The following is a 10,297-nucleotide window of genomic DNA, read 5'->3' as shown; positions in this document are numbered from 1 at the left end:
GTGTGATTTCTTCAAGAAACGATGTAGATCTACAATGTTTAAAACGTTTAGTCACAAGTTTCATTGAAATCTTTTGAAAAGAGTTTAAAACCGAAGGATTAGGAGTAGATCTACGTCGTTTTGTGGCTTATTTGTGTTTTTTGGTTATGAATTCGTGTTCAGCGTAAAGAAACAAGTAGAAAGATGTTTAGATCGGGCTTTTTTGAGCCAAGAAAGTGGTGGTTAGGTTTCCGTCGCCGGAATCTTCGCCGGCGGTGGTCAAGTCCGACGGAGAAGACAACCGGCAACTCAGAGAGAAGGGAGAGCGTCTTAGGATTTAGAGAGAGAAAGAAAGGGAGAAAAATGAAGAAAACGTTGGGGAAGGGTTTATATAAACCTCTAGATTGTGTTTCCACCGTCAGATCTAGGGTTAGGGGGAACTGGATTAATCCAACACCCCTGATGCGTTTGGATAGTCCAGATCCCTGTTGGATCTTGGGCCTGGGCTTCAGTCTGACTGGACTTCGTATTCTTGTGTTTTTGTTGCTATCCCAATACTGCTTCTTGCTGTTTGCACCCCCTATGTGTTCAAAAGCTTTGATAAAAGTCCTAGAAAAATTCCTATGGGTTTTCAATGTGTTTCTTGATATTTTTGTGAATGTTTTACATATTAAAATTGATAAAAAAATATATATGATATCACTTATGATTTGTTTGTCTTGTGAATTTTTGCTATGTTTTGATATGATATTTTGTCAAATTGATACTTGTACTTGTTGTGTAATCTTATGATATGCTTGCCTCTGATTTGTGTCTTTTTTTTTTTACTGTTTATGAATGTAATTTGTCAATTTCTTGTGTTGCAAGTTATGTGGATATTTGTTTGTGAAAATAAAGTGCCAAGTGTGCCTAAAAGTATATCATGATCCTTGACTTTAATATGCCCTTATAATTCTCACATTCTTAATGCAATGAAGCCTTTGAAAAATTGTTATGATATGAGAATTATAGGTCATGTGCATATTGAGAGGTTATGGTGAAATTTTATTACATTTTGACACTTTATTCTTGTTATTTTTCCTATTCTTTGTTTAGTATTTCCTTGCCTATCTTTCTATCATCCTATGCCTATTATTACTAACCACTTTGTTCATTGTTTCATAAGCATCCCTCATCATCTTCACCTCATTCTCCGTTTCTTTTCTATTGCACTTTATTTTGGCTTTAATTCATTTTATGTGAGATTAAGTTCTCACAAGGGAAGTAGTTTGTATTTAGGCAAATGATGTAAAGGACAATGGACTCTAATGATGTACACCGACACAAGCACCGACACATGCACACACATCACATAGATACTTTAGATGTATGTTTAGGATATGCATGCCTTAGATGTATGTTTAGGGAACATAATCTACTTCAATCTTCAAATCTTCTTCAATCTTCATCAATGGCAACCTCAAGTTCAAGTGCTCCATAATCTACTTATGACTACAGAGGAAGAAGCATGAAACTAGAAGAATGGGAACTGCAGGTTCAGATAGAAAATCCGGTGGATTTTGAATCACTAGCTTTTCATAAGTGTTGGATAAGAAGTTACTGCGAAGAGCAAGGCCTTACACCATACTTCAAAATGTTGAATGGACCAACATACGAAGCCATGGTTAGGCACTTTTGGGTGAGAGCTAAGGTATATGACAAAGCTGCGTCTATAGCTGAAGAAAGTCAAATGGTTTTGCTTTATCCAAAACTGGAAGGGAAGACTAGAGAAGAGATGGGTCTTGAGTCATTTACTGGCGTTGAAATCAGGTCAAGTATCTGTGGTATTCCAGTAAGGATTGCAGAATGGCAGATAGAAGTTGTACTTGGTGTAGAAGCCTCTGCAAAATATTCTGGAATTGATCTTTCAAGCGCTGCTGATGAACGCTTCTGGGAAGAAAAAGCAAACATGATTATATACAATTCCACGAAGGAAGGAAAGTATGCTGATTTGGGCATGGAAACTAAGTTGCTTCTGAAGATTCAGAATGAGAATTTACTGCCTTGTGGTGGAATTGATAAACCCAATTTAGCACAGAAAGTCTTTCTCCAGCACTTCATCAAAAAGGAAAAGGTGAATGTGCCAAAATATATGTTCAAATATTTGATAGAGTGTCTGAAAAAGAGTCAGTTGCAGGATAAACCATGGGTACCTTATGGAAGGCTTTTATCAGAGATATTCTATCAAGGAGGTGTTTTGGACAGACTAAGCAGTGTTGAAGCCTACACAGATGAACTGCTCGACACTAAGACTGGGAAGTTCATAAATGCTCAGACACTCAAGAATATGAAGCTAATCAGTGAGGTCACCAAGCTTCAAACTAACTTGAGTGAATCCAATGTCAGGTCTGATCTTATGAGAAACTTTCCACCTATCTGCAAGAAGGATCCTCTTGATGTACAGATGTACTATATCAAGGATCACTATGAGGCTACCAACAAAGTCATCAGGATGGAGGATGTACCTGAAGAGATGTATGGTGGTGTACTGCCACGAGCAAGAGGCAAAAGATCAAAAAGGAAGATGACTGCAGAAGAGTATCTGGAGGTGGAAAAGTCTGTTAAGAAAGCAAAAGTTGCTTCTGACAAGCTCAAGATTGGTGGTTCCTCAGTACTATCAATTGAAGAAGCTATTGAAGACATGGATTCAAGTTTGATCCTGGATGTTGGTGTTGCTCTTGATCAACCTGCAATACCAAAGAAGAAGAGGAAGCCAGCAGTAAGGAGGACCAAGGATTTTCCTCATGTTACTAAGAAAGCAGAAGCTGTTACTGCTGCATCTGAAGCTATTGGAAAAGCTGTGAAGATTGCTTCTGAACTTCAAGAAATGGTAATGACAGAAGCTTCACAACTGCTTACAATAACTGTACTGCTGAAGATGATCAGAAGAGGACTGCTGATTGTTCAGAAGCTTCTACGACAGGTAATGTCTCCACACATTCAGAACCTGTAATACATGAGATATCCAGTGACACTCCTTTAACCTCTTTAGAAACCACATCATCATCTTCTGATTCTGATGATGATAAACCCCTAGGTCACCGCTACCCAAATCTAATAAAACGCCAGTCAACATCAACAAAAACTCACACAAAGTCTTCTCAGACAAGCACCTATGAGCCAGTTGGTCATCTTATTAACGAAAAGTTAGCTGAAATAGCTGTACGAAGAGACCAAGTCATTGACAGTATCCTTCGCCCTCACCCTCAACCTCTTAACATTCAACCACTCAACATGATTGTACCTGAAAATGTTGAGTCAAACTCACAAACAGCCTCTGAAATGGCTCCTGAAGCAACTGCTTCTGAAAAGGTCATTTCAGAAAGCCCCCAACAACAACAATCTGAACCTCAAACCTCATCACAACAACAACAACCTGAACCTCAAACCTCATCACAACAACAACAACCAACAAATACACCAGCTGAACCACAAATAACCAAACCAACAAGTCCTAAACCTGATGTTCCTGAACCTACTGTTCCTGAACAAACAGTTTCTAAACCTATTCCTGAGCCAACCAAATCTTTAACAGTTTCCCTTCCTGACCAAACTATCCAAATAACCCGCTATGATGGTATATCTTTAACCTCTGATATGGATTTAGATTCTGAGGATGATCAAGATGATCATTCCTCTGACATGGTTATAGATCCCATTGCTGACCAACCATCAACCAGTCAACCTTTAACCATAAATGACCAACCAATAACAAGCTAAACCATTGTCCCCATAGCCCCTCACAAACCTTCCAAACAACCTTCACCACCCACCATTTTCCTAGACTCTCGTGTATTACAAGATGTGTGGGAGGACATTACTTCTGAAGTGCATAGGCTGATTAAAAGCACAAGTGACTTGGGTCACAAAATCAGTTATCAGAAGCAATGAATGAGGATCAAGGAAAGGGTCATCAATCTAATTTTAACTATGCATGATTCATGTCTACAAGCTCAAGAGGATGCCAAGCAGAAGTTGGAAAACTGGATCAATGGGATTGATGAGGACATGGAAGATATAGAAGTCCTTGGAACTTGGGTGAAGCATCCTATGAGCATCAGAGGAAGAAATCCTGAAGATTTTCTTCCCAATTATATTCATCACAAGGATCTGGACTTAACTTTCCTTTCCAAGATCAATTTGAAGAATGTTGCACCTGACCTGGCTCTAGTTCAGGAGAACAAGGTGCTGAAGGAAAGAAATAGAGAGCTGGAGCAGAAGCTACAAGAGCAGGATCAGAAGTTGTTAAAACTGGAAGCTGAAATGGAGAAGAACATGTCAAATATGAATCAGAAATATGCTGAAACTCAAGAGCTTTTGAAGAAGATTTTAGAGAGCCAAAATAAGTCAAACCTTTAGTTGCACACCTTTAGCTTATTTTTTTTCTCTTTAGGCTTCTGATATAGTTTGTTTCTGCCTCTGATTTAGTCTTCGCTTCTGAACTATTATCTGCTTTTGAACTCTTTTCGCTTCTGAATATAATTAACTGTTTATATCATGTGTGTATTAGTTTTGCTCTGATTATATTGTTTGATATGCTCTATTTAGGTTGTTTTAGAAGATGGTTAATATGCTTTATTTATATGGTTTATATGCTCTAAACCTTTATATTATGTTTTTCTCATCTCTTCTTTTTGTTTAATTCTTTTTGCTAATGACAAAAGGAGGAGTATATGTGATAGTATTTAAAGGCTCTGAGCCCCATTAATAATATTTGAAAATTTTGAAAAACTTCTATCTTTTTGTTTTACCTAAAAAGGGGTGTATCAAAAAGGGGGAGTATCAAATTTCAAATAAAAATTAATTGAACCATTCTTCTTATCTATAAGACAATTCTTTCAAAAATTTTTAAGCTCTGATATTATTATGCGTAAAATGAATTTAATTAACCTGGATAGAACTTAGGGGGAGCTTACAAACCTCACCTTAAAGACTATCAGACTCAGGGGGAGTTAGAGCTTACAAACCTCAGACTCTGAGCTTACAAACCTCAGAACCCCAAAGTCAACTCGTTAATTAGATTAACAACAATTGATCAATTTTAAATACTATTGTTTGTCATCATCAAAAAGGGGGAGATTGTTGGAACAAAATGTGTTTAACAATGAACCTTAAAGAGTTTTGATGATAACAAGGTATTAAAAATTGTAAATTAGACTAGCTAATATTTGTTCAAGTGTACAGGACCACAACTATATTTTTACATCATTAATTGGTTCTGAATGAGCAAATAAAGAGCAAAAGAAATCAACAGAATTGAAGCTTAGACGCTCCTGAAGGCAATATGCTCCTGAAGACGAAAAGCGCTCCTGAAGTCAAGCCGCTCCTGAAGTGAGTAAAGTGCTCCTGAAGACTAAAGCGCTTCTGATGAAATAAGTGCTCTTGAAGGTTAGTGCTCCTGAAGACTAGAGGTCCAGAAGCACCACGTCATCATCAGAAGCTACATTATCAGAAGCTGTCTCATCAGAAGCCATTTCACCAGAAGCTGAAGATCAACTGAATTTGAGAAATTCAAGGATTCAAAAGTTGTTTCATGGATCAAAATTCTTCAAAGGACAGCAAAAGATTAATGGAATTTTGCAACGGTCATTTCAAAGGTGTTTGAAGGCATGTGCTTGCAATTTTGGACGAAAGCGTTGACATTGTACTATTGTACGAACTGTACAACCACCTTCTCCACTACTCTGTTTTGTGTCCACGCTACAAGACAAGAAAACAGCTCCATAATACGGCTTCGCCTACAAAGATGTTCCTTTGGATAAGGGTTGGATTTCAAATTTGTTCTTCATAGGACAACAACCAAATCAGGCAAAAGATCATTGGTGAAAGATCAAGCTTCAACAACGACTCTTTTGATGCGCTGGCAATTTCACAACGTCTCTTTCACACCTCTATATAAAGGAGTGAAGACTTAGAGTTTTGGTAATGCTGAACGAAAGACTCACAACAATTTTACAAGTGTCAAACCTCTGCTGAAATTGTTCTGCATTCACTTAGAATTTCTGTGTCTCAAAGTTTCATCTTAGAAATTCTTAAGTTATTGAGTCTGTATCTGATTTGTATTGTGAGCACCTCTGATTGTATATCAAGTGTTCAACCTTAAACAATTTTCTGTGTAATTTTGTTTAGCTAGAAGTCTCTTGCAGTTGTGCTTGAGCAGGGAAGTCTCTTGATTGTGTTCTTGAGCATAGGAAGACTCTTGCAAAGTGTGCTTGAGCAAAGGAAGTATCTTGCAGGTGTGCTTGAGCAATTGTAATCAGATATTACAATATAGTGAAATCTCCTTGGAAGTGCAAGGGGGACTGGACTACTTCCGGATTGTGGAAGGAACCATTATAATTTCTTTGTGTCTTTCTTCTTCTCTCTCTCTCTGTTTTATTCCGCTGCGTTCAGATTATGATTATCACTTCAGAAGCTGTTTCACTTAGCTTCTGATCAGTGTGTTCAGTTTTTAGAGAAACGAAGAATTTTTCAAAACACAATTCAACCACCCTTCTTGTGTTTTTCTCACCTTCAGATTCATCATCATTCCACCATATAAACATGATTACAAACCATTCACAAGTTTTGAAAGTCATAAAACTCAATTTCGATAAAATTCGTATATTTTTCACAAAACACCGATTTTGACATTTTCATACAATTCATCATATCTCAAGCGTATAAATCCTCAATCATAAACTATCATATTATCATGAATGCAAGTCATTGGAAAACTAACAAGTCTCAATTCAAGATTTCACTAAAATTCGCCTATGAAAATCCCAAGTTTTCGTCTATTTCACCTTTTTACCAAAAACCAAGTTTCATACTCTTATGGTCCTTTATAAAGCCTACATACATCATTTAAGTTCATTATTACAGTAGATAACTCAAAACATAATCATCGATCTTAAGAAAATATCATGGTCCAGTTATTTCAAAATCAAGTTCGTCTCAAATTCAAGTTTCTTCCCATATTAACAAAACCAATATAAGTGTAAGCATACTATGTTCTAGCAATAATTTTAATCAAAATAGCAAAAGAACATCACCTAAAGATCGCCTAGGAACCCTACGCGTCGCCCCCAAGCACTCGGAACAAAATGCAAGTAGAAACTTGCACTGTCCAGGGCGCCTAGCACCAGAGGGGTCAGGGCCAGGCGCTGGCTCTTTGTAACTGGGCGCCTAGCCCTCAAGTGCAGGGGCCAGCACCGCGATAAAAGCCCGTTTGGTGTGTTTTGGACTCGGATATTTGTCAAAAACACCCCAAAAGTGCTTATTTAGATCCCCCTTTATCCAAAAACCATTAAAGTCATGTTCCAAGGTTCAAACACATCAAATAAGCTCTTTTTCACAACCCTTAAAATAGCTTACATAACAATTCAATTAGTTTTCACGAAAACACCAAAGTTCTAACAACAAAATTTTGACTTATTTAAAACCAACGCAACAACAACAACTTAAACTTATCATCATCCAAATCATGAATTATCATCACCAACAACATCCAAGAATATTCATAGCATGTAATCATGAATTCATCAACGATAAACAACAACTTCATTTTCACCATTTTAAGCCAAAACTTCAACATAATCATTTTAACACATAACAACCATGAAGTTTAAGCACAAACAACCAATTTATGACAAATTTCACATACCCAAATTAACCACATAAACATGAGCACGAAAATAAACATTTAAAATCAACAAAATCATAATTCATACAAAAGTGATTAGGACCCAAAAGTGAAAAATGAAAATTCTAGCTTATTTAATGGAAAGGGTCTATCCCCCTTACCTCTAAATCTTGAATCCACTCGCTTCATCTTCAATCTCCCCTCTAGCTCCCAAAACCGTAGCTTCCTCTTCTTTCCTCTTCACCAAGTTTATGATCTACTTTCTCTCTCTACCTCTCAAGTTTGTGAAATGAAATAATGAATGTTTTAACCTAATTTTTTCATAAGAGTTAAGTTTATACCACTCTCCATTTGGGCTAGGTTTTTACCAACTAATTCTCAAAAGTTACTACTCAATTAAACCGCTAAAATACCGAATAATTACCATATCGAAATAATTACCCCAACTCACTAGTAACTTAGTAAAATAACTATTATTACTAAAACACCAAAAATAACCTTCTTAATAAAATGACTAATTTACCCTTACTCGCCAAATGACCAAAGTACTCCTTAGTCTAAAAATGACTAAAATACCTTCTAGGACAAAAATTCACTAATCCCGAATTAAATACACACGAAGACAAATAATCACACACAAGCACATATAAACACACATAATAATTAAATGCAATAATTCTAGCGAAAAATGGGTTGTTACATAATTATATATACTACATTGTATAATACACTCGTATTAGCCTCTACAAAATAGATGTGCCAGCTCTACAAAATTTTATTGAAATTACATGCTTTACAAAATTTTATTGACTTCCTTAAAAAAAATGTTTACTACCCTTTTTATAAATAGATCAAATGTTATATTTAAAATTATTAGTACAAATTATGCTTTTAGACAGGATAATATGTCAGGTCGGGCTTTTAAAAAGGTCAGACCAAACTTAAAGTAAAGTCTTTGAGAGACTAACAGGTCAAGTTTAGGTTTTAGTTTTTTCAACTATGCATGTCTTACTTAAGCAAAGTCTAACTCGATCTAGCTTATTCTGACCCTTAATATGATAGCTTTTTTTTTGACAAAAAAGGAATGATTTTTTTTGTGGTGGTCAGGATTCGAACCCCGGACCTTGCATATATTATGCATTGTTCATAACAACTGAACTAAGCTCACGAGGACCTTAGTATGATAGCTTGAAAGTTGCAATTAATGACGTTCAAAATAACTTTTTTTTTTGGTCAAGGGTCAAAATAACTTTAATTATGTTTAATTTGTAATCGATGAGTTACGACACAATATATACCATATTCACTAAACATAATCCTCTATACATACAAAATAGAATGGTTAAAATGACTAATCCACTTGGCAAACCATAATCCTTTATGCTTTTGCCTGCCACGTGTCCTAATTTGGAGTAAAACATCACATGAATGATTTGGTTGTAGGAATAAAATGAACTATTGACTCTGGCTAATAAATTGGCATTAAAATGGAATGACAATTGACATTAAAATGGAATGACATTTTAAGAACAAAAAAAAAACCGATCTTTCTATATATTATCTTTCTATTAGGAAAATTAGAATGGAAAGACTATTTCCTATTGTTTGAAACCGTTGACAAAGTTAATAATAATATGATCTTCCTATTGAAACCGTGTAAATGCCACACTAAAATATCATTCAGTGCATTTTACAAACAGTTACTTTTGAATTTGCAGGGTCAACGAAAATATGATTGGCACTTGTGGTTTAAATATTATTCATGCTCAATGATGCTTTGCCATTCACAAAATCATTTTGTGCCACTCAATCATTCTTATCAAAATTCTTTCTTTTCTAAATTTTTAAATGGCTCCTAACTATGACTCTCTTATTTATATTATCGACAATAAGAGTGAGTGGTACTCTTTTGCGACAATAATAGTGACATGAAAATGTTTTTGGTATATTTTAGTTATCGATTCAAGTGTATTCTAAATGTTTTTTACAACATGATCGCAAATATGTTATAAGAACTTCATACCATGGTATATTTGAAAAATGGCCATGGTTTCACATCACAATTATATATAAAATTAAAATTTAAGAATGTAGTAATTGATTCATTATCAGTGAAGATAATGTGAAGAATAGAAAGAAAAAAAAATATCTATAAACCATTGTTAATGACGTGTCATTTATTTTATCAAAAGAATAAGAATAATGTGTCATACAATTTGCAGATGACATTCAAAAAATTATTCGATCTGTGCAATAAATTCACATGGAAGTTGACATTTGAATAATTGTGACAAAATCATTTAGAATTTTTTTAGATATATTAATGCGAACGTTAGCTCACAGTAAACCAAAGGGCCTCATTCTTCCTTCAATTTCTTCCACTGCTTAAAGAAAATTCAAATTGAAAATTAGTGAGGATAAGTTGAATTAAATCTTTTTTTTTTTAAGAAAAAAAGTTGAATTGAATCTATGAGATACTCCCTCCATTTCATAATACATGATAAATAAATAAAATATGAGACTAATATACATGTTAAAATATGTGCCCTTAGTAACAAAGAAAAACTTGCTATCTCTTCTTCATCTTCTGCAACTTCATCTCCTTCAACAACAAATGGACACACTCAACTCCATACTCCTCATTCTCTTCACCTT

The sequence above is a fragment of the Medicago sativa genome, chromosome 1 (assembly GCF_051527215.1).
Source record: "Medicago sativa cultivar Bolivia chromosome 1, Bolivia_mono, whole genome shotgun sequence".
Taxonomy (NCBI): domain Eukaryota; kingdom Viridiplantae; phylum Streptophyta; class Magnoliopsida; order Fabales; family Fabaceae; genus Medicago; species Medicago sativa.
Note: the sequence above shows the minus strand (reverse complement) of the source record.